Raw genomic sequence first — 21,392 nt, 5'->3', positions numbered from 1 at the left:
AGGGCCGGGGGGAAGGCACATCTGAAAGCGCTGCAATGGACTCAGCTCCTGCGTGTGCACAACTCTCACTGATTCCGTCCTCTGGGAACAGTGCGGTCTAAACAGATCAGGTTAGGAGAGAAACACACAGCCCGAGAATGGCCTCTTCCTTCCTGCATTTACTCTGTTCCGGGAGCAGATTCTCATTGAGAAGCGGCGCTCAGATCACCGGAGAGGAAAAAAAACACAATTCAAACTGTCCAAATGAAAAACAGAGAATTAACCCGGACACTTCCATTATTAAATTAATTCATCAGCTCCGAACCAGTTCCCGTTAATGTACCGGGATAATCTCGGGATTTATAAAATCGAAGGCAGCGGGATTTATTAAATTGTTGATTCTGACACCCTGTAGTTCACTTCTTCACTTAACTAGAGGGGGAGATGTGTGAGCAGAGAAACAGAGCGAAATCCAGAGAGGGAACTGAAAACACACCTGGACAGATGTGAAACAGGTCAATCCACTGTGACAATAACTCCATCACTGACTCCCTCCTGACAGTAACCAGTCCTTTCACAGAGACTGTGGGTGGCTCTGAAAAGAGCCTTTGGTTTATTTGATGACATTTTGGCCGCTTTACTTTTTCTGGGAGCTCTGAGCGCTGGTTTTCTTAGGCAGCAGCACGGCCTGGATATTAGGCAGCACCCCGCCCTGAGCGATAGTCACTCCTCCCAGCAGCTTGTTGAGCTCCTCGTCGTTGCGGACGGCCAGCTGCAGGTGTCTGAGGACGTTGCGGGTCTTCTTGTTGTCCCGGGCCGCGTTCCCGGCCAGCTCGAGGATTTCAGCGGTCAGATACTCGAGCACAGCAGCCAGAAAGACCGGGGCTCCGGCACCCACACGCTCAGCATAGTTACCCTTTCTCAGGAGCCTGTGAACACGGCCCACCGGGAACTGCAGTCCAGCCCGGGAGGAGCGAGACTTGGCCTTGGCTCGAGCTTTCCCGCTGGTCTTTCCTCTTCCAGACATTTCCACAATCTCACAAATACTTTCACAAAGAATGAATAATTTCCTTAGCATTGATAGCATGTCGCAGGTAGTCAGGATGGCCGAGCGGTCTAAGGAGCTGCGTTCAGATCGCAGTCTCCAGTGAAGGCGTGGGTTCGAATCCCACTTCTGACACCTTGTGTTTTGACTGCCCTGGAGGCGTTTGGGAGCAGTGGTGAAGAGCAAAGAGAAAGCAGGAAAGAACATGGACAAACAAAGTTTCAATGGACCCAAAGATGTTGCAACAAAACATGAGAGTAAGAGGCAACTAAGCAAACAGCAGGGCACATAAAAGATCAAAAATGCAACCTTTGTATCGGGGTGGAAGATGTTGCCAATATCCTTAATGAATACTTTACTGTTTTCCCGAATGAGAGGGCGATGCAAATATTGTTATGAAGGAGGAGGAGTGTGAAGTATTGGACGTGATAACTTAACGAGAGAGGAAGTCTTAATGGGATGAACATCCTTGAATGTGGATAAATCACCAGGTCCAGATGAAATGTACCCCAGGCTGTTGAAAGAAGCCAGGGAAGAAATAGGGGAAGGTCTGACCATCATTTTCCAGAGGATTGGAGGTCTTGTAACGTTGCAAAAAAAGTATAATACCACGCAGATCAAGCATGGCTGAGCCTTTAGAGTAGAGAAACAGGGCTGAATTCCCTGAACCAGTGCTACAGCTTTCAGAATAGAAGGAGCCTATACACACCTGATGGGTTCCACTTAAACAAAAGAGCTGGAGGTGTTGACGGTCAGAACAGATAAAATGTGGAGGAGTGTTTGAAGCAGATTCTGTGTGGTTACTGTAGTTGTAGTATGGAGTTATTTCAAGGAGGTGATTCTGAATGTAATGGATCAACGTGGACCCGTCCAAGGCAAAGGTTCTAAGCTTCCCTGTGGTCCAGCCTGGTTGAATGGAACTGAAGCAAACAAATCATCCAGAAGAGGAAAAGATATGTAAGGCCATGAAAGCACAGAATTCTGATGGATGCAATACCAGATAGTATGGCAAGAGTGTAAAACAGCAACAGACTGGTGAATAAAACTTTCCCATTGAATGAGACAAGAGAAAAGAAGGGTAATAATAGTGTCAGGTGAGTTGTGACACTATTCACATTCCACCTTGATCTGAATAGGACTGTTGAAGGGAGTGATTGAGAAGAATAGAGGAGAAATGAAAAGAAAGGAGAAATAAACAAAAGGTCTTTTGATTTTAGAATGCTTGTTTTTGGAAATAACAGACTGTAAAGTGTGTGTGTCAGAAGATATAGAGCGAAGTTGGGTATGACAAGATCACAGGAAAGTTGTGCCCTGAGACAAGGTGTGTGTTGACAGGAAAGCTGCTTTCTTTTGCACAATATGTATTTTATTCATATAATTTGTGCAATTACATTGCAAAGCAGTTCAAATTTAATATTACATGAGGTACAATACAGATCAGTTTCCTTCAATAATGTACATGATGTATCTCACTATCCCTGCCTGCACAGGTTATATTTACAGTATTTACATTACACATCAAACATTCTCTGGTGCAAACAGTCCGAGGGGTTTTACACGGGTTCCAGCCCCTCACTGTACTATGGCCTACTAGGGCCTCAGACTGCAGCCTTTCCCCATTGAGTCTCCATGGTGGCTTCCCCAAGCGTTAATGCCGTCCCACAGCACATAGTCTTGGACGTTGCAATGTGCCAGTCTGCAACACTCGGTCATGGACAGCTCTTTGCACTGGAATACCTGTCCCACGGCCGGGCTCGTTCTCAATAGAGATCATTTCAAATGAACATTTCCTAAATCCGTGCTTTCTCTCTCACAATAAAGAGAACAGGATGTCTGGCAGATTCAGTGTGAGACAATAACACTGCCGGGTAAAGGCCGCTTTCCAACTCCAATCTTAACACAGGAGATTCCCCAAACAGCTGCAGTAAGGTGTTTGTAAACTGCAGGAAGCGGATGTGTGAGGAAATGGTGATGTGACTGAGGAGGTTTCTTAGTATAGAATGGACTGTGTTAAGGTGGGAATATTACTGATTGTTAATTGCATCGGGACCATATTTAAAAGCTCCGGCTTTCTGGAAAGCCTTCACTATGAAGGCCGAGTCTGGAAGGGTTTGTGTGGAGAGCTGGGTTTTGGTTCTACTGTTAATAAAGGGTTTGAAATTGGCAGCCCGGAGGAAACTGGAGGTGGAGCTGAAAGATGAGGGGCCGTTCTCTCTCTGTCTGTCACTCTGGGTGTCTCCTCCATCTAGTTCTCTGTTTAAGCTTCACTCTTGTCTCCTCCCCTCCCTGCTCTCACTCTGCCTTTCTCAGCCAGGTCCAGGTGGCCTGTATAAAAAGGAGCCTGCAGAATCAGTCTCTTTTATTGTGCACTGATTTGAGGAAAGAATCAACATGTCTGCCAGTAAACAAGAGTATGCTCCAGGCTGGCAGCATGTTCGAATCCATGAGGAAAGGCATCATCACCCTCATCGACAAGCAGTAGGGGGAGAGGACAGAAATCAGAAATTGGTGGCCCAATTTCTGCTTAATGCTGACTACAAGATTCTGTCAAAAGACATAGCCAGTCGATTCATGTCTGCTCTGGAGTTGGTGATTCACCCTGATCAGACCTATACTAAACCAGGCAGGACAATCTCTGATAGCTTTGCGCTACTCAGGGATATGATCACCTATGTACGGGACAGGAGGGTGGACACCTGCCTCATCAGTCTGGACCAGGAGAAGGCTTTTGACAGGATATCGCACACTTACATGATGGATGTGCATTCCAAAATGGGGTTTGGGGAGGGAATCTGCAATTGGATCAAACTACTCTACACAAACATCAGTAGTGCAGAATCAATCAATGGGTGGGAATCAATAAGTTTCCCGATCCAATCTGGAGTCAGACAGGGCTGTCCTCTCTCCCCTGTCTTGTTTGTTTGCAGTATTGAACCCTTTGCTGAGTCTATTAGGAAGAATGCGAGCATCAGAGGGGTGACAATCCCAGGCAGCGGAGGCACTCAGGTTAAAACCTCCCTGTACATGGATGACGTCGCCGTTTTATGCTCGGATCCACTGTCTGTGCGCAGAGTGATGAGCATCTGCGACCAGCTCGAACTGGCCTTGGGAGCCAATGTTAAACACGGCAAGAGCGAGGCCATGTTCTTTGGGAACTCGGCTGACCGATCCTTTGTCCCCTTCACCGTTAGGTCAGATTACCTGAAGGTGCTGGGGATATGGTTTGGAAGGGCTGAGATGTGCACCAAAACCTGGAAGCAGCGAGTAGCCAGGGTACAACATAAGCTGAGCATGTGGGAGCAGCGATCTCTCTCCATTATGGGTAAGAACCTGGTCATCAGGTGCGAGGCGCTCACATTCGTGGTGCAGGTCTGGCCCATACCGCATTCCTGCGCTGTGGCGATCACCTGAGCCATTTTCCGCTTCATCTGGGGATCCAAAATGATCCGGGTCCGGAGGGACACGATGTTCAAACCTCTGGATAAGGGCGGGAAAAATGTACCCAACGTCGCCTTCATCCTTATGGCTACCTTTGTGTGCGGCTGCATCAAGCTGTGTGTAGATCCCCAGTTTGCAAACTTTAAGTGTCACTACGTGCTGTGGTTCTATCTGTCCCCAGTGTTGCAAAGGATGGGCCTGGTCATATTGCCGTGGAATGCTCCATCCAGTTGGACTGTGCCGTACTGCCTATCCTTCATGGAAAAGTTTCTGTGGAAAAACACCTTTGACCACCAATCCATCAGGCAGTGGTCTGCACGGAATATCCTCAAGGCCCTACGGGAAAAGGAGATTGTGGATCCTGTCGGATGGTCCCCTGAGCAGAAGTCCAAAGTCATTTGGCAGAATGCCTCATCACCAGAACTTTCAAACAAGCACCAAGATGTAGCCTGGCTGATGGTGAGAAGAGCCCTCCCTGTCAGATCCTTCCTGCACACCCGAAGTCTCACCCCATCCACACGCGGCCCTCGAGGTGGCTGTGGTGGAAAAGAGACGTTGCCCACCGCTTTCTGGAATGTGTCTTTGCAAAGCAGGTGTGGAAGAGATGCAGTGGTTTTTGACGAGGTTCATCCCAAGCAGCTCTGTAGCACAGGAGTCTGTGCTCTATGGGCTGTTCCCAGGGACGCACACCAAGATAAAAATCAACTGTTGCTGGAGGACTATCAATTCGTTGAAAGACGCTCTTTGGTCTGCCCGAAACTTGCTGGTCTTCCAGCGCAAAGAGTTGTCCATGACCGAATGTTGCAGACTGGCACATTCCAAGGTCCAGGACTACGTGCTGAGGGACGCACTAAAACTTGGGGCAGCCGCAGCAAAGGCTCAATGTGGAAAGACCACAGTGTAAGGTCCCCTCACCAAGCTGAACTGAGGAGCTGGATCCATGGGAAACCACTCGAACTGTAGCCAGAAAATATTTGTTTGCTGTAAAATGTACATGGCATGACAATGAAATGGAAGGGTTGTGAGGCAACTCACTCCTGTATTGAAGGAAACTGATCTCCTTTGCACTCTTTGTATTGTTTGACTTGGTGCTTTTTGGAACTGTTTTGTAATGTATTTTTTTTTACAGATTTTTATGAATAAAGTATATTTTGGAAATTAATAAAAGAAAGTCTGGCAGAGGTAAAGGAGGGAAAGGACTGGGCAAAGACGGAGCAAAGCGGCACCGCAAAGTGCTTCCTGATAATATCCAGGGCATCACTAAACCTGCAATCCGCCGCCTGGCTCGCCGTGGCGGGGTCAAGCGGATCTCAGGTTTGATCTATGAGGAGACTCGCGGGGTGTTGAAGGTTTTCCTGGAGAATGTGATCAGGAATGCGGTCACCTACACTGAGCACGCCAAGCGCAAGACGGTCACTGCCATGGATGTGATGTCCGCTCTGAAACGTCAGGGCCGCACTCTCTACGAATTCAGCGGCTGAACATCTCGACCCTTTCCAGCAAACACAACAAATGCTCTTCTAAGAGACACCCACCGCCTCACAGAGAGAGCAGTGACCTGGAAACGGGAGCTGGGATAGGCTGTTTAGAACTGTCTGGAATAAATCTGTGCTGTGCTCGAGATACAAAACTAGAATCCCCAAATTTGACATTTCATTTGCAGCAAGGATGTGCAGTGGATTTGATTTTCTGAACGGGCTGTGTAAACAGTGCCCGAGGCTCGACAGTTAGTTATTTCTCCAGTCGACACATGCCCTCAGTGAAAAGCCATCACTCCTCCAGAAACACTCATTGTTTTCCTAGAATTTCAAAATGATTTCGCTGCAATGAGAGAATCCGGGAGTTTTGCAGCAGCCGTCACTGGAACCAGACCCACTTGTGATGTTATTTCTCCCGAGACGGTGTTTCCTGCACTGAAACTGACAGGGTTTGTGAAACTGATCAGTTTCAGCTCATTCATTCAGGGACCTGGAATTCCCGCAGTTTGAGCCCGCGCGATCCAGAGCCCACTTCTGATTGGTCACCCTCTTCCCATTCGCATGTCTTAACCAATTGCCGAGCCTCGAATTAGAAAATACAGCAAATCATTGGCTTAAATTGTCGTCCTGGCAGAAAGATTGAATTCAAAAAAGCCGCCAATTTCAGTGTTGGGCAGAATCCAATTACTCAACGAATCTCAATAACGAATTGTCAGCACATTTTATACTTTCCCCGATTTTCCTTTCCATCGATTGGGGTGCTAATTCACTCGGGTGCGTTTGCTAAGACTGACTGTAATCCTCAGATCCATTTAACATTTCAGTAATCCTATTAAATACAAAAGGAATTTTATGATTGAATTTCCATTGGAAGATAGTGAATTAGCACCCCGATCGATGGAAAGGAAAATCGGGCAGAGGATAAAATGTGCTGCCAATTCGTTATTGTGATTTGTTTATATAACTGACCAGGATTGACTTCACCCGAACGCAGCTACTAGCTCCCACCCCACTGACCGCTCTCCCCCCTCTGCAACTCGCTTTCTCCCCCTCCTCCCTACTGGCGAAATTCCACACTCTGGCTGTTCGCTCTCCGCACCCCCACCCCCCACCCTGTCCCAGCTCAGCCCACAGCTGCTGGCTCTGTCCGTGACACTCGCTCCCACATTTCTTCACCAGGCGCCACCTGTAGAAGCAGGAGGGCCGCAAGGAGTGACGGGGAGACGTAGGAGTGAGTGGCTGAGAGGAGGGAAGCGGCACGGCCTGGAGCGAGTGGCCAGAGAGTGGGGTGGTGCGAAGCGAGGAACAACTGGCCAGGGGAGTGGGGGGGGGGGCGAGCAGCGAGGTTTGGAGCGAGCGGCTGAGGGGGGGAATCGTCGAGGCCTGGAGTGAGTTGCCGAGGGGGGAGAGCTACAGCTTCAAAATCTCCCATTCAGCCACTTCCTCCAGCCAAGTGGTGGGGGAATGGGGTGGCTAGATACCCAATGATGCTTTATCACGCATGCACGAAGATGGATTTGTTGCGGAAATGTGATGATGTTGGCGCTGCAAAATGCTCGAGTATCTGACCGCTGAAATCCTCGAGCTGGCCGGTAACGTGGCCCGGGACAAAAAGAAGACCCGCATCATCCCCAGACACCTGCAGCTGGCCGTCCGCAACAACGAGGAGCTCATCAAGCTGCTGGGAGACGTGACCATCGCTCAGGGCGGGGTGCTGCCTAATATCCAGGCCTTGCTGCTGCCCAAGAAAGCCAGCACTCAGAGCTCCCAGAAAAAGTAAAGCGGCCGAAATGACATCTAATAAACCAAAGGCTCTTTTCAGAGCCACCCACAGTCTCTGTGAAAGGGCTGGTTACTGTCAGGAGGGAGTCAGTGATGGAGTTATTGTAACAGTGGATTGACCTGTTGCACATCTGTCCAGCTGTGTTTTCATTTCGCTCTGTTTCTCTGCTCACACATCTCCCCCTCTAGTTAATTGCAGAACTGAATTACAGGGTGTCAGAATCAACAATTCCCAGGATTGGGGGTGAGACTGTGCTGAGCAGCAATGAGCCTCCAGTAATGCTGCTTTCTAAATTCCAGATCAGCTCTCAGTCCAACAGGCCTTTCGTATTTTAAATATCACAACAGAGCTGAGCGGGGGTGAGCGCAGCCTCAGCTGCACCGAGTCTCAGGGGCTCTCACGACCCCAATCAGAGCCACCAGGCCTGGCGGACGTGCAGCGAGGACCCCGGGGGAGGGAGGGTGCACCATTAAAGTGATGGTGCAGCACCTCCCCCATCCTCGCCGCCACCTCCCGGTTTCTTCTCCCATTTATCTCAACATTAAGAAGACGCTTTTGCTCTGGACTACACTGGTTATAAAGTAAGACCCAACTTTGTCTCTGAAAGTGACAACAGCAGAATCCAACCCCTGCAGTTACATGTGAACTTTCTGATGTTGCAGCAGATTGAATGACTGAGTGAATCCCTTCCCACACACATGGCAGGGGAACGGCCTCTCCCCAGAGTGAGTGTGTTGGTGTTTCAGCAGATCATTACTGCTTTTAAAGCTCTTCTCACAGTCAGGACATTAAAAAGGTCTCTGATCAGTGTGAACAAGTTGATGTTCAGTGAGGTTGGATGACTGAATGAAGCCCTTCCGACACACGGAGCAGGTGAATGATCTCTCCCCAGTGTGAACTCACTGGTGTTTCAGCAGGTTGACTCTGGCTGGGTTCACTTCTACACTCACTGGTTCCTCTCTCTCTCTTCCCCTGAAGGTGCTGATTCTGACTGTATGTACCTGCTCTCTCCCCCTCCGACCCTCCCTGTCCAATGTAGTATCTCCCAGTTTTGGTGATGTGCTCTCCCTGACCTGTCTCCATTGCTCCTTCTTATACAGACTTGCCCTGACTGTCACTATTTCATAGAATCATACAGCACAGAAGGAGGCCAATTGGTCTTTTGTGCCTGTGCTGAATCTGTGAAAAAATTGATGCAATTAGTCCAACCCCCTGCCTATTTCCCCATAGTCCTGGAGAAATTCACTTTGGAATATTTGTCCAATTCCTTTATGAAAGTTATAATTGAATCTTTTTCCAGCACCCTGTCAGACAATTCATTCCAAATCCGAATCAGTTACTGGGTAAAAAGATCTCTCCTCACCTCCCCTTGACATTTTTGGCCAACAATCCCAGCTTCACCACCCTGTCCAGAGAACTGAAACCCCTCATCTCTGGTATCATTCTCGTAAATCTCCTCCGAACTGTCTCAAAAGCTTTGATGTCCTTTCTGAAACCTGGTGCCCAGAACTGGACACATTACTGTAGCTGAGATCGAGCCAGCGACGCCCACATCCCACGAACGGATAAAAAAACGCTCCCTGCCAAATCCCCAATTCTTATCCATTTACAGACGCTCCTTGCCCAGTCCCCAAATCTTATTTATTTAGAGACGCTCCCTGCTCAATCCCCAATTCCTATCCATTTACAGACGCTCTCTGATCAGTTGACCTTGCTGGCGGGCAGTTTCGGGAAGCCTCACAGGGAAAAGCTTCACCGCCACCCGCAGGGACACAAACGGGATTGTTCCATCCTATTGTGGCCTTGACGCCCTGCTCCAGCTGTGTGCACCCGCTACGGGCGCGGTCTCCCTGCACTTTGTGAATATTCCGCTCCAGCTGCAGATGGAGCTCAGCCACTACCGCGCCTGCTCCTTATCAGAGACAAGGCAAATTCTGGAGCGCAGAGCATTCTGGGTACCACAACTGTCATTAATGCCAATCTCTGACATGATAATCAGGTTTTATTTCCTACATTTCATTTCCTGGTATGTTAGTGTGTGTTTTCTTTTGTACCTGTCAGTGCCTGGGTGGAGAGAGTCAGCTTCACTTTGTAGCCGTGAATCTCTGGTGTGAGAATGTGGGTTTTTACTCTGTATGTTTCAGTTTTTGGTTTGTGACTGTTTCTGCTATTGCTATGTGAGTTAACTTTGTGGAAAGAGATGCAGTGGTTTTTGTCGATGTTCATCCCAAGCAGCTCTATAACACAGGAGTCTGTGCTCTACGGGCTATTCCCAGGGACGCACACCGAGACAAACATCAACTGCTGCTGGAGGACTATCAATTCGGTGAAAGACGCCCTTTGGTCTGCCCGAAACTTGCTGGTCTTCCAGCGAAAAGAGTTGTCCACCACCAAATGTTGCAGACTGGCACACTCCAAGGTCCAGGACTACGTGCTGAGGGACGCACGAAAGCTTGGGGCAGCCGCAGCAAAGGCTCAATGGGGAAAGACCACAGTGGAAGGTCCCCCCCACCAAGCTGAACTGAGGGGCTGGATCCATGGGAAATCCCTCGAACTGTATCAGAGAAATTTTGTGTAAATGTAAAAATGTATATGGCATGACAATGAAATGGAAGGGTTGTGAGGCAACTCATGGTTGCATTGAAGGAAACTGATCACCTTTGCACTGTTTGTATTTTTTGACTTGATGCTGTTTTAAACTGTTTGGGAATGTAATTTTTACAGATTTTTGTGAATAAAGTATATTTTGGAAATAAAAAAAATGTGAGTTTCACCACATATCTTTCAACAACTTGTATGTGAACAACAGCTTTTGTCCAGATCTATCAGTTTCTGATATAGAGTCATAGAGTTATACAGCACAGAAACAGGCCCTTCAGCCCATTGTGTCTGTGCTGGCCATCAAGCACCTAACTATTCTAATCCCATTTTCCAGTATTTGGCCCGTAGCCTTGTATGCTATAGCATTTCAAGTGCTCATCTAAATACTTCTTAAATGTTGTGAGGGTTCCGGCCTCTACCACCTCTTCAGGGAGTGCGTTCCAGATTCCAACCACCCTCTGGGTGAAATTTTTTTCCTCAAATCCCATCTAAACCTCCTGCCCCTTACCTTAAATCTATGCCACCTGGCTATTGACCCCTCCACTAAGGTAAAATGTTGCTTCCTATCTAACCCATCAATGCCCCTCATAATTTTGTAAACCTCAATCTTATCTCCCCTCAACCTTCTCTGCTCTAAGGAAAACAATGCTAGCCTTTTCAGTCTCTCTTCATAGCTGAAATGCTCCAGCCCAGGCAACATCCTGGTGACTCTCTTCTGCACCCTCTCCAGTGCAATCACATCCTTCCTATAGTGTGGTGCCCAGAACAGTACACAGTACTCCAGCTGTGGCCTAACTAGCATTTTATACAGCTCCGTCATAACCTCCCTGCTCTTATATTCTCTGCCTCGGACGATCTATATTGGCCTGTAATCTAAGGCTTTCCTCCTCACTATTTACGACACCAGCAATTTTCGTGTCATGTGTGAGAAAGGGTTTGATTCTATCCCTATCAGTATCCGTTACATGCATGTGTTTTTAATCTGCACCCCCTCTATTTTATTCTCTGTACTTGTCAGCCTCTTGTAAGTGAGTCTGTGTTTTGCTCTTTATCTCTCAGTCTTCGAAGTATGAGCCTGGGTTTGTACCTAATTTTCTTTGTACCTTGCAGAATGGATATTGAAGAGAGGTTTTTACACATTAACTGCCAAATCCTGATTAGTGATTTTTGGGTTTCACACAGTATCTGTCAGTTTCTTGTCCAGGACTGTTGGTTTTACTCTGTCCCTGGCATTTGCTGGTTTGCTAGTGTGGGGTTTACACTGTACCTGTCAGTTTCTCATCTGTGAGTGTTGGTTTCACTTTGTATAGAATCATAGATCACAGAATACTTACAGCACAAAAGGAGGGATTCAGCTCATCGTGCTTGTGCTGCCTCTCTGCACAAGCAACTCAGCTCATGCCACATCCTCATGTATTCAATGAAAACCTGAATTTTTTTTCCCTTCAGATAATTATCATATATCCTTTTGAAAGCTATGGTTGAATCTTCCTCCGTCACACTCTCAGGCAGTACATATCAGATCTTAACCATTTGCTGCATAAAAAAGGTTTTTCCTCATGTTGCCTTTGGTTCTTTTCCCATTCACCTTAAATCGGTGTCCTCTGCTGGCTCAGCCATGAGTTATATTTCCCATTGCTTTCTCTGCACTGATGGATTGTGAGGTGGGAGACAGCTAGAAGTCCCACTGAGCCGCACTGACTCCCAGCTGAAAACGAAATGAGATAAAGTTCAATCTTTCACAGCGAGATGCTGCAGAGAGTTATGGAACACAGAACATTACAACGCAGTACAGGCCCTTCAGCCCTCGATGTTGCGCTGACCTGTGAAACCATCTGACCTACACTATTCCATTTTCATCCATATGTCTATCCAATGACCACTTAAATGCCCTTAAAGTTGGCGAGTCTACTACTGTTGCAGGCAGGGCGTTCCACGCCCCTACTACTCTCTGTGTAAAGAAACTACCTCTGACATCTGTCCTATATCTATTACCCCTCAACTTAAAGCTATGTCCCCTCGTGTTTGCCATCACCATCCGAGGAAAAAGGCTCTCACTGTCCACCCTGTCCAGCCCTCTGATTATCTTATATGTCTTTATTAAGTCACCTCTTCTCCTCCTTCTCTCTAACGAAAACAACCTCAAGTCCCTCAGCCTTTCCTCGTAAGACCTTACCTCCATACCAGGCAACATCCTAGTAAATCTCCTCTGCACCTTTTCCAAAGCTTCCACATCCTTCCGATAATGCGGTGACCAGAACTGCACGCAATACTCCAGGTGCGGCCGCACCAGAGTCCTGCACAGCTGCAGCATGACCTCGTGGCTCCGAAACACGACCCCCCTACTAATAAAAGCTAACACACCATATGCCTTCTTAACAGCTCTATTAACCTGGGTGGCAACTTTCAGGGATTTATGTACCTGGACTCCAAGATCTCTCTGCTCATCTACACTACCAAGAATCTTCCCATTAGCCCAGTATTCTGCAATCCTGTTACTCCTTCCGAAGTGAATCACCTCACACTTTTCCGCATTAAACTCCATTTGCCATCTCTCAGCCCAGCTCTGCAGCCTATCTATGTCCCTCTGTAACCTACAACATCCTTCGGCACTATCCACAACTCCACCGACCTTCGTGTCATCCGCAAATTTACTAACCCACCCTTCTACACCCTCATCCAGGTCATTTATAAAAATGACAAACAGCAGTGGCCCCAAAACAGATCCTTGCGGTACACCACTAGTAACTAAACTCCAGGATGAACATTTCCCATCAACCACCACCCTCTGTCTTCTTTCAGCTAGCCAATTTCTGATCCAAAGCACTAATTCACCTTCAATCCCATACATCCGTATTTTCTGCAATAGCCTACCGTGGGGAACCTTATCAAACGCCTTACTGAAATCCATATAGACCACATACACGGCTTTACCCTCATCCACCTGTTTGGTCACCTTGTCAAAAAACTCAATAAGATTTGTGAGGCACGACCTACCCTTCACAAAACCGTGCTGACTATCTCTAATGAACTTATTCTTTTCAAGATGATTATAAATCCTATCTCTTATAACCTTTTCCAACATTTTACCCACAACCGAAGTAAGGCTCACAGGTCTATAATTACCAGGGCTGTCTCTACTCCCCTTCTTGAACAAGGGGACAACATTTGCTATCCTCCAGTCTTCCGGCACTATTCCTGTCGACAATGACGACATAAAAATCAAGGACAAAGGCTCTGCAATCTCCTCCCTGGCTTCCCAGAGAATCCTAGGATAAATCCCATCTGGCCCAGGGGACTTAACTATTTTCACACTTTCCAAAATTGCTAACACCTCCTCCTTGTGAACCTCAATCCCATCTAGCCCAGTAGTCTGTATCTCAGTATTCTCCTCGACAACATTTTCTTTCTCCACAGTAAATACTGACGAAAAAATATTCATTTAACACTTCCCCTATCTCTTCCGATTCCACACACAACTTCCCACTACTATCCTTGTTTGGCCCTAACCTATCTCTAGTCATTCTTTTATTCCTGATATACCTATAGAAAGCCTTAGGGTTTTCTTTGATCCTATCCGCCAATGACTTCTCGTGTCCTCTCCTTGCTCTTCTTATATCTCCCTTTAGATCCTTCCTGGCTAGCTTGTAACTCTCAAGCGCCCTAACTGAGCCTTCACGTCTCATCCTAACATAAGCCTTCTTCTTCCTCTTGACAAGCTCTTCAACTTCTTTAGTAAACCACGGCTCCCTCGCTCGACAACTTCCTCCCTGCCTGACAGGTACATACTTATCAAGGACACGCAGTAGCTGCTCCTTGAATAAGCTCCACATTTCGATTGTGCCCATCCCCTGCAGTTTCCTTCCCCATCCTACGCATCCTAAATCTTGCCTAATCGCATCATAATTTCCTTTCCCCCAGCTATAATTCTTGCCCTGCTGTATATGCCTGTCCCTGCCCATCGCTAAGGTAAATCTAACCGAATTGTGATCACTATCACCAAAGTGCTCACAACTTCTAAATCTAACACCTGGCCGGGTTCATTACCCAGTACCAAATCCAATGTGGCATCGCCCCTGGTTGGCCTGTCTACATACTGTGTCAGAAAACCCTCCTGCACACACTGGACAAAAACAGACCCATCTAAAGTACTCGAACTATAGTATTTCCAGTCAATATTTGGAAAGTTAAAGTCCCCCATAACCACTACCCTGTTACTCTCGCTGTGTCAAGAATCATCTTTGCTATCCTTTCCTCTACATCTCTGGAACTATTTGGAGGTCTATAGAAAACTCCCAACAGGGTGACCTCACCTCTCCTGTTTCTAACCTCGGCCCGGACTACCTCTGTAGACGAGTCCTCAAACGTCCTTTCTGCCGCTGTAATACTTTCCTTGATTAACAATGCCACCCCCACCCCCTCTTTTACCCTCTTCTCTGTTCTTAGTGAAACATCTAAATCCCGGAACCCGCAACATCCATTCCTGTCCCTGCTCTACCCATGTCTCTGAAATGGCCACTACATCGAGATCCCAGGGACCAACCCATGCTGCAAACTCACCCACCTTATTCCGGATGCTCCTGGCGTTGAAGTAGACACATTTTAAACCAAGCTCTTGCTTGCCAGTGCCCTCTTGTGTCCTTATAACCTTATCTCTGCCCTCACTACTCTCAACATCCTGCACACTGGAACTACAATTTAGGATCCCAGCCCCCTGCTGAATTAGTTTAAACTCCCCCGAAGAGCACTAGCAAATCTCCCCCCCAGGATTTTGGTACCCCTCTGGTTCAGGTGAAGACCATCCTGTTTGTAGAGGTCCCACCTACCCCAGAAAGAGCCCCAATTATCCAGGAAACCAAAATCCTCCCTCCTACACCATCCCTGCAGCCACGTGTTCAACTCCTCTCTCTCCCTGTTCCTCACTTCGCTAGCACGTGGCACGGGCAACAACCCAGAGATAACAACTCTGTTTGTTCTCGCTCTAAGCTTCCACCCTAGCTCCCTGAATTTCTACCTTAAATCCCCATCTGTCTTCCTACCTATGTCGTTGGTGCCTATGTGTACCACGACTTGGGGCTGCTCCCCCTCCCCCTTGAGGATCCCAAAAACACGATCAGAGACATCACGTACCCTGGCACCTGGGAGGCAACACACCAACCGTGAGTCTCTCTCGTTCCCACAAAACCTCCTATCTGTTCCCCGAACTATGGAGTCCCCAATGACTAATGCTCTGCTCCTCTTACCCCTTCCCTTCTGAGCAACAGGGACAGACTCTGCGCCAGAGACCTGTATCCCATTGCCTACCCCTGATAAGTCGTCTCCCCCAACAGTATCCAAAACGGTATACCTGTTGTTGAGGGAAACGGCCACAGGGGATCCCTGCACTGCCTGCTGGTTCCCTCTCCTTCCCCTGACAGTAACCCATCTACCTTCTTCTTTTACCTGAGGTGTGACTGCCTCCCGATAACTCCTCTCAATAATCCCCTCCGCCTCCCGAATGATCTGAAGTTCCTCCAGCTCCAGCTCCAGTTCCCTAACGCGGTCCTCGAGGAGCTGGAGCTGGGTGCACTTCCTGCAGATGCAGTCAGCAGGGACACCCTTGGCGACCCTTACCTCCCACATTCTGCAGGAGGAACATTCAACTGCCTTAACCTCCATTCCCACTATTCTAAATACCCAAGTTTTTAACCAATCACACGATAAAACAAGAAGATAAATTGAAAAAGCCTTACCTTACCTACACACAACCGAGTCCTTTTTTTTGGTAAGAGGAGGAGGGCGGGTGGGAGACACTACAAGAGTAGTGTCTCGGGTTCAGAAACAGCTCAAATATATAGGTTTCTACTTACCCAGCAGTCCCTGCTCCACCGAAACTCCCGATGAAATTGACTTCCCAGCTGTTCACTCCTCGCTCGCAATGCCTGTGCTCCTGGAAAAGCTGCACAACGAAAAGGTAAGAGAATTTACACAGCCCAAATATATAGGTTTCTACTTACCCAGCAGTCCCTGCTCCACCGAAACTCCCGATGAAATTGACTTCCCAGCTGTTCACTCCTCGCTCGCAATGCCTGTGCTCCTGGAAAAGCTGCACAACGAAAAGGTAAGAGAATTTACACAGCCCAAATCTATAGGTTTCTACTTACCCCGCAGTCCCTGCCCCACCGAAACTCCCGATGAAATTGACTTCCCAGCTGTTCACTCCTCGCTCGCAATGCCTGTGCTCCTGGAAAAGCTGCACAACGAAAAGGTAAGAGCATTTACACAGCCCAAATATATAGGTTTCTACTTACCCAGCAGTCCCTGCTCCACCGAAACTCCCGATGAAATTGACTTCCCAGCTGTTCACTCTTCGCTCGCAATGCCTGTGCTCCTGGAAAAGCTGCACAACGAAAAGGTAAGAGAATTTACACAGCCCAAATCTATAGGTTTCTACTTACCCAGCAGTCCCTGCTCCACCGAAACTCCCGATGAAATTGACTTCCCAGCTGTTCACTCCTCGCTCGCAATGCCTGTGCTCCTGGAAAAGCTGCACAACGAAAAGGTAAGAGAATTTACACAGCCCAAATATATAGGTTTCTACTTACCCAGCAGTCCCTGCTCCACCGAAACTCCCGATGAAATTGACTTCCCAGCTGTTCACTCCTCGCTCGCAATGCCTGTGCTCCTGGAAAAGCTGCACAACGAAAAGGTAAGAGAATTTACACAGCCCAAATCTATAGGTTTCTACTTACCCCGCAGTCCCTGCCCCACCGAAACTCCCGATGAAATTGACTTCCCAGCTGTTCACTCCTCGCTCGCAATGCCTGTGCTCCTGGAAAAGCTGCACAACGAAAAGGTAAGAGCATTTACACAGCCCAAATATATAGGTTTCTACTTACCCAGCAGTCCCTGCTCCACCGAAACTCCCGATGAAATTGACTTCCCAGCTGTTCACTCTTCGCTCGCAATGCCTGTGCTCCTGGAAAAGCTGCACAACGAAAAGGTAAGAGAATTTACACAGCCCAAATCTATAGGTTTCTACTTACCCAGCAGTCCCTGCTCCACCGAAACTCCCGATGAAATTGACTTCCCAGCTGTTCACTCCTCGCTCGCAATGCCTGTGCTCCTGGAAAAGCTGCACAACGAAAAGGTAAGAGAATTTACACAGCCCAAATATATAGGTTTCTACTTACCCAGCAGTCCCTGCTCCACCGAAACTCCCGATGAAATTGACTTCCCAGCTGTTCACTCCTCGCTCGCAATGCCTGTGCTCCTGGAAAAGCTGCACAACGAAAAGGTAAGAGAAAGGTAAGAGAATTTACACAGCCCAAATATATAGGTTTCTACTTACCCAGCAGTCCCTGCTCCGCCGAAACTCCCGATGAAATTGACTTCCCAGCTGTTCACTCCTCGCTCGCGAGAGTCCCGAATGAAAGAGAGCGTTTCTCATACTGTTGTTGAATTTCATTTCAAACACTCCTTGTACTCTCTGCTAATGAAGCCTAAAAAATGGAAAAACTAAATGGCGCTCAAACTCACAACCCTAAGATTAAAAGTCCCATGATCGACAGACTGAAGTGAATATGTCACTTCTACTGTACCTCTGTTTGGATGGATGCAACTGTATGCTCCAATGCAAGGGCAGCTTTCAAATCCTCTCATGGGTCCACACGTCAGACTAGGTTCCATGTTGTAAACTCAAGCAAAGGAAATCTGCTCACTTCCAAAACTATCAGTAAATTGAAGCTGATTACGATCAACATCATCAGAGGTCAGAACTACCTGGTGAAAGAAGACACCCTGAAGAAGGATCCACAATTATTCAAAGGCATCGACAAAGTGAAAAACAAGAAAATTGATAAGTCAATCCAAGCTAAACAGAAACACTGAAGAATTCCATTGCAGACCAGAACACAATTAGAGGCATTTTTTGTATTCAAAGCTGGGCATTAGTATTTAATAGTTGATATATAATTTTGAATATATTTGAATTTCTTTATTCATTTGGCACTGCTGAACATGAAGCAGTCTTAAATCATTTAATTTTTTTTTGTAAAATCTGACTTACCAGATTAAAATATTAGATCAAGGGAGAAATTTCAAAGATTACTGGACTAGTAATCCAGAGGCCTGGACTCAAAATCCAGTGACAGCCAGGACGTCAAGGCGGGAAACACTCCGCACTAGTCTGCAGTGAGCGATTCCATCGAAGGTAGAGCACAATCTCCTTAATATAAGAATGTATATTTTATAATAATTAATCACTCAAGACCTTCCTGGTCTCTGCATCTCAGCTGCTCTCTGGATAAACTTGCAGAAAGTATTTCAACCTGTAAAGCAGGAGTCTAGGGAATGTATAATGATATTTTCTAGCCTTCGGGCAATATTTTAATCAATACAGTGTGAGACAACCTGTCTGGGCACAACTCCATGAGTTTCTCTTTAACTAGTGACCTCACAATCACTAACTTCTATGGTAACAATCTTCAGCTCATCACCTCCGGTACGTAGCTCTAATCTTAATGGACATTTAAACAACCTTTCAAGTCCAGTTACAGTTTTTGTTGCCTTACCTGCACAAGCTTAAAAAGTGAAAAACGGAAGCAAGTTTAACTGAACATTCTGGTGGTCAGTTCGGGCACGGGAAAAAAATGAAAGGACTCGGACCAGGTCGGATGTGGTGCTGTCAGGCTTGGGTCGGGTTTCATTTGCTGACCCGAGCAGGCCTTCAGTTACTGTTGCAACCTTATATTCCCACTTGACAATCTGTATATTTTGTTCATTTCAATTTTGTCGACAAGCTCTTTGAATCCAGTTCCCCGGTCCTCAAGCAGGCTCAGTTTGGAAATCGATTCCGCTTTCTGGAAGGCTGAAAGCAATCGATGACCTTAAACTACAAATGGCAATAGAGAACGGCTCGTCTGGGATTTAAACCCAGGAACTCACACATACTAATCACTTATATACCCAAAGCGAGAATCATACCCCTAAACCAACGAGCCACCGTTAGCTTGGCCTTTATTCGCTCCTGTGGAATTTCACTGGCACCCACAGCCGATCATGCATTTTTTTCAGATCAAAACAATATCCGACAAAGCTGAAATAAAAACAGAAAGTGTTGGAAATACTCAGCACCTCTGACAGCATCTGTGGAGAGAGAAACAGAGTTAACATTTCAGGGTTTTCACCTTTTGTTTGAGCCATCTTTTCAGACTGCTTCTGTCCATCCAATCTCACTTTTTACTCTGTCCACATTCTAAGGGTGGTGCAGTGGTGAGCACTGCAGCTTCACAACTTCAATGACCCCGATTCAGTTCTGTATACTGTCTGTGTGGAGTTTGCAAGTTGTTTATGTGGGCTTCCACAAGGTACTCTGGTTTCCTCCCACAACGAAAGACTTGTGGGTTGATAGATAAATTGACTGTTGTAAATTGGCCCCAGGGTAGGTGATAGGAGAAATGTGGGGATGTGGTAGAGAATTCTGGGTTAACATAGGATTAGTATAAATGGGTGGTTGATGGTCAGTGCAGACTCAGTGGGCCAAAGGGCCTATATCAGTGCTGTATATCTCTATAACCATTCTCTAAGCAAATGCATTTTTCATGAATTCCTCATTTCTTTTATTAACGACAATTTTATATTTCCGGCCCCTGCTTCATACGATACCACAAGTGGAATCATGTTTCCATCAACCCGATCAAACCCCTTCACCATTTCCTCATATTGCAATGTTTCTTTAACCCTGACAGACTGTGGAGTTTCTGCTGCTTGATTGCAGTTCTTGCTTCCCGCCAGTACATGTCATCTCACTCCAATATAGTGAAGTTTACAAATGTGAGAGAGACACAACAGGAAATAATTGTTGACATTATAGTGAATGTGTGGGGTTTAGAAATACTAGGAGTGGAGACGAGTTATTATTGAATTTGTCAAACCAAACATATGTTGTAATGTTGTGTTAAATCTGTCACTCTGTTGTCTTGATTCTGAGAGTGACATAGACTCATCGAGTCATTGGGTCATTTGTGGTATAGAAGGAGGCCATTTGCCCCATCGAGTACAGGCCAGCTCTCCATGGAGCGATCCAGTCAGTCCCACTTGTCTGCTCGATCCCCCTAGCCCTGTAAATTTATTTCCTTCAAATGCCCATCAAAATTCCTTTTGTAACCAACGATTGTCTCCACTTCCTCCGCCCTCGGGGGCAGCGAGTTACAGATCATTACCAATCACTGTGTAAAAAAGCTCTTCCGCACATTCCCCCTGCATCTCTTGTCCAAAACCTTCAATCTGAATCCCCTAGTCCTTGTACCAATATTAATGGGAACAATTTTTCTTTGCCAACTTATCTAAAACTGTCATAGCCTTCGACACCTCTATCAATTCTCCCCTCAATCTCCTTTGATACAGGCAGAAAAAACCCTGTTTTTCTAACCTAACCTTGAAACTAAAACCCTCCATCCCTGGAACTATTCTGGTAAATATTCTCTGCATCCTCTCAAGAATCCGCACATCCTTTCTAAAGATTGGTGAGCAGATCTGAATGCAACACTCCAATTGGGGCCTAACCAGAGTTCAGCATAACAACCCTGCTTTTGTACTCCATGTCTCTATTTATAAAGCCCAAGATCCCACATGCTTTGCTAACCACTCTCGCAATATGTCTTGCCAACTTCAAAGAATGATGGACATGTACTCCAGGTCCCTCTATTCCAGCACACTCTTCAGAACTGTAGCATTGAGGATATATTGCCTCTACCTATTTCTTCTGCTAAAATGCTTCACCTCACACTTGTCACTATTAAATTCCATCTGCCACCTGTCTGCCCATCCTACTAGCCGATAACTATCCTGTTTCAGGCAGTTCATATCATCCTCACTATTTGCCACTCCTCCAAGTTTGGTGTCATCGGCATATTTTGAGATTCTGCTCGGTATTCCAAGATCCAAGTCATTAATCTGTAGCAAAAAAAAGCAATGGTTCTAGCACTGACCCTTGGGGAACACCACTGTCGACTATCCTCCGGTCTGACCAAGAACCATTTCATATGACTCGCTGTTTTCTGTCCTTAAAACAATTTCCTATCCAAAT

The 21,392-nt window shown here is 46.8% G+C and overlaps 1 non-coding gene across 1 annotated transcript; it reads left to right on the top strand.

Annotated features, from left to right (window-relative positions):
• Nucleotides 1-1,076: 1,076 nt before the first annotated feature.
• Nucleotides 1,077-1,159, top strand: trnal-cag (transfer RNA leucine (anticodon CAG)). Its single transcript has one exon. It is a non-coding gene; the product is annotated as a tRNA-Leu (tRNA).
• Nucleotides 1,160-21,392: the final 20,233 nt, after the last annotated feature.

The sequence above is a fragment of the Heterodontus francisci genome, unplaced genomic scaffold, assembly GCF_036365525.1.
Source record: "Heterodontus francisci isolate sHetFra1 unplaced genomic scaffold, sHetFra1.hap1 HAP1_SCAFFOLD_88, whole genome shotgun sequence".
Lineage (NCBI taxonomy): Eukaryota > Metazoa > Chordata > Chondrichthyes > Heterodontiformes > Heterodontidae > Heterodontus > Heterodontus francisci.
This window is presented reverse-complemented; position numbering and strand designations above follow the sequence as displayed.